Genomic DNA, 3,902 nt, shown 5'->3' on the forward strand with positions numbered 1-3,902 from the left:
GGGAATTTCACTGAGTAATGTATGTGGATTTGGCACCACTGGGGTCTCCAGGATTGTAACTGCATTCACAGCTCTCAGATCTTGCACCATCCTAAATTTATCCGGTTCTCCTCTTGCAGTTTTCTTCTTCACTGGAAACAATGGAGTATTAGCAGGAGAAACACAGGGAATTAATGCTCCTTTCTTGAGTAATTCTTGGATCTGGGCATCTAATGACGCTTCTTGGGCTGCTTTCAGTGGGTACTGTGGGAGTCTGGGAATCCGTGCACCTTCTTTCAGGAAAACTTAGACTGGCGGGACAGGCAGCCGGCCTATATCATCAGGACCTTGAGACCAGAGTTCAGGTGGTATGCCGTCAAGATAATGCTGTGGTATGGCGGTTGTTGCAAATTGGATGACACACAATGGGAGGGCATGGACCTTTGTTACTCTAATGATAATGGAGTAGAGACATCTAGATGTATTCCATTCTCATCATATGATATTTGAGCATTTAACTTCTGGAGTAGATCTGCTCCCAACAAATTAAGCAGGCAGGTGTCTGAAACGAGCAATCTGGCCAGCAGCTTCTGTTCTTTCCCAATAGGCAATGGAAATGTTAGTAGGGATGAGTGTGGTTTTCCATCCACTCCCACACATGAAAGGAAATAATCAGAAATAAGCGATTCATAGGGTAAATCTCTTGAGCAGGTGCTGGAGCAGACTCTGGAGCAGGTCTTGGTACAGCATTCAATTGTTTCTCTATAGCTTTAGCAATGAGGAGTACCTTCTGCGAGGACATGTCCACGTATTCTGGCCTGGAGACTGTAAACTTCGCTGAGATTTCCTCTCTGAGTCCCCTAACAAATGAAGTGACTAGCAGATTTTGTTGGATCCTCTGACCTTCATCGAACCCTTGATCCTTGAACAGAGTATGGATTCTGGTGTAACATTTTTTGACATTCTCCCCTGATTCTTGAGTACAGTCCAATACACTGGTAGATGAGTCTGTGAGCCGCTCCTTGGCTAATTGCTGAAGTTGTTGACAAAAGGCTCCTCCTGATTGGTAAGTCTCCTTGTCTGTCACTTGGCTGTCATTCAGAGCTACTTGAATTATTGTCCAGAAGGCATCTCCCGCTTTAATGCTAGTGATTTCATGAAGATCTTTCCAAGTGGCTGAATAAGTTTGTTGAATTTGTCTGATTCCTCTGTAGAACGCCATAGGGTGTCTGTCTGGGTCAGGTAGTTGACTAATCACTCCATAAACTTGCGAAGGTGTGAATGCCACATATCTATTATGGTGATCTGGCACTGGAGATTCTGACTGAGAAGATGTTGAGGGAGATAGGCTGGGTGCCCACGTTGCGGATTACAAGCGTTTTTGATGCGGAATTTCCGCAGCGGAAACGCTTGTAAACGCTAGGTAATCCGCTCCCCATGGTCCCCAAGGGGATTCCGCAAGTTCTATGCACATGCTGCGGATTTTTCCGCAGCGTTTATGCTGCGTTCAAAAATCCGCAGCATGTCAATTAATTTTGCATTTCCGCAAGCGGAATTGCCTTGAGTAATGCATAAAAAATGCAAGGCAATTCCGCATGTGGAAAACGCGCGATAAACGCACGAAAAACGCGCGATAAATGCGTGCTGAATTCCGCATGCGTTTTTCCGGGAGAGGACTTGCAGAAATGAAGCAGAAATTTTCTGCTTCATTTCTGAAACGTGGGCACATAGCCATACCGACAACACAGCAACAGGAGGTGGGCTTGTTTGTCCAGGAAATAGTTCATTTGGGTTATCTTCCGAGGTCATCTGGCGGCTGAGTGGATCTGATCTAGCTGTGGCACTTTCCACAGCTCAGGTGAGAATTTTAAATTCCTGATAGTCATTTCTGATTAGTCTTATCTCCTCCAAGTTAATCCTCTATACTCCCGTATAGCTTGGACTATTGCTTGGGCACAGGCTTGCATAGGAAATCCATACATTCCAGAACTTATAGCAGGAAGAGCAAAAGAAGTAAGGTTCCTTGTTCCAACATAGTTCAGAATATTGTTGATTGTAGCTCTAAGTTGTGACACACACTGATCATGATGATCTTCAGCATACACTGGACCTACTCATGAATGATAAGCCTGCATGGTAATCTCCCTGGTTTGGTGGCTACCAGGTCTGTTGCCTCGACCGGTCCTGAAGAATGTATAATGCTGTTAGTCTTCCTGAATAGCATTACCTCCGCTTGCAAAATAGTCTTAGCCACTCCTCCCCTATGTTGTAATCTAGGGTTTGCTGCATTAAATATTGCATCCACCCGCTGTGTTACCAGATCCCCCAGACCTGCTGTTAGTACCGTTGATGACTTCCAAATTATTCTTTCAGTCCATGGTTTCCACACCTGTGGGTATTCTTCATCTGAAAGGGTGGCACGGGAATCCTCCCGATCCGGAGAGAATTCTGATATTGGTGTACGAAATGTCACACGAGCCGGTTTACCTTCTAGATCGCTTATTGGTGTGGACGCTGATGGTGGTGCTGCATCCTCTTCATCTCACGGCTCCTCCGGTTCAATAGTATTTCTCCTTCGGTTAAGGGCCTGCCGGAACTCCGGACTATTAAATAAAGTTTCGGCACTGGGCAAATGAGGATAGAGAGGGACATAGTCTTTTGGGACATAGTACGCACCATCCGGAGTGACAACCGGACACACTCATATAGGAGTAAATGTTGCTGTTGATGTTACGGGTGTATTGTGGCCTGTATTCCGGGTGCGCCAAGATGGCCGCCACCGGAAGGAAGCACACTACAGGAAGGGTGTGCTCCACTGTTTGTGGCCTGTATTCCGGGTGCGCCAAGATGGCCGCCACCAAAAGGGACATCTGGTCAGAGGCCGGAGGTGATGCAATGGGTGTAGCAACATGGCCGCTGCAGGAAGGGTTGGAACTTTGGGCGGACATAGGTATAACAGATGAGGATGGGGCACTATCAGTGGCTTGGGTAGTAGCAAGGGGTGGGCCTCCTGGACGGGGTGCGTGACATGCAACACAATAATCTGCTGAAAATGGATTCTGCTGGCCACAATTAGAACACACCCAACAATTCATTGCGCCGCCATTATAGGGCAGTGGCGGAGGCATGGTGGGGAGGGGAGGAACAGTGTGAGTTCTCGGACGTGGTACCCTGCATGCAAGACAAGTATCTCTGTTATCAGGATTCTGCTGACTGCAATTTGTACAGCTCCATCCCCCCCGTCCGCCATTATCGGGCGGTGACTGGACAGCAGTATCTTTGTAATACACATAACATGGCGTCTTTCCCTTATTGTCTGTATTTTCTTCCTCCACCCACCCTTCTTTTGACAAATTTTCTGCTGTTCTATACCAAGCCAAAGCTGTTTGTAACAATCCTTTATCTTCTAGCTTGCCCTTTTTCTTCTTCATAATTTCTTGTCATTCTAGCAGCTGTAACCGGCCCTTATCTGGTAGCTCGCATATTTTAGTTCACGGTTTAAGTTTCTGCACATACTTTTTCCTTTCTTTTGACAAACTCAGCGCAATCTTTTTCCACATGTACGCACTTTGCAACAACCCATTATCTTCCAGTTTTCCCCAATTGCTGCATTCAACATCTCGTACTGTAATCTACTCCCCCGGGTACAACCCACACAATGACATTACTTTTTCGGTTTTCTCTACATATTTCCTTCCTTCTCTTCTATCAGCTATATCTTTGGGGTCCTGTCATTCCTGTTCGAGCGACCCCTGCGACACAAACAATGTCTTTAGTTTTTCCATGATTTTGGCTCCAGGCGTTTCGTCTCCTTAGACTTATGATCAGACCAGGCAGCTGATACTCAAGTAGAATTGTAACCGGTCCCTACACTCCCTACCAAGCACTGAATTGATTCTTTTAGGACTAAATGAAGTACTGAA

The sequence above is a fragment of the Phyllobates terribilis genome, unplaced genomic scaffold (assembly GCF_046119375.1).
Source record: "Phyllobates terribilis strain yellow unplaced genomic scaffold, ASM4611937v1 Scaffold_9__5_contigs__length_417890890, whole genome shotgun sequence".
Lineage (NCBI taxonomy): Eukaryota > Metazoa > Chordata > Amphibia > Anura > Dendrobatidae > Phyllobates > Phyllobates terribilis.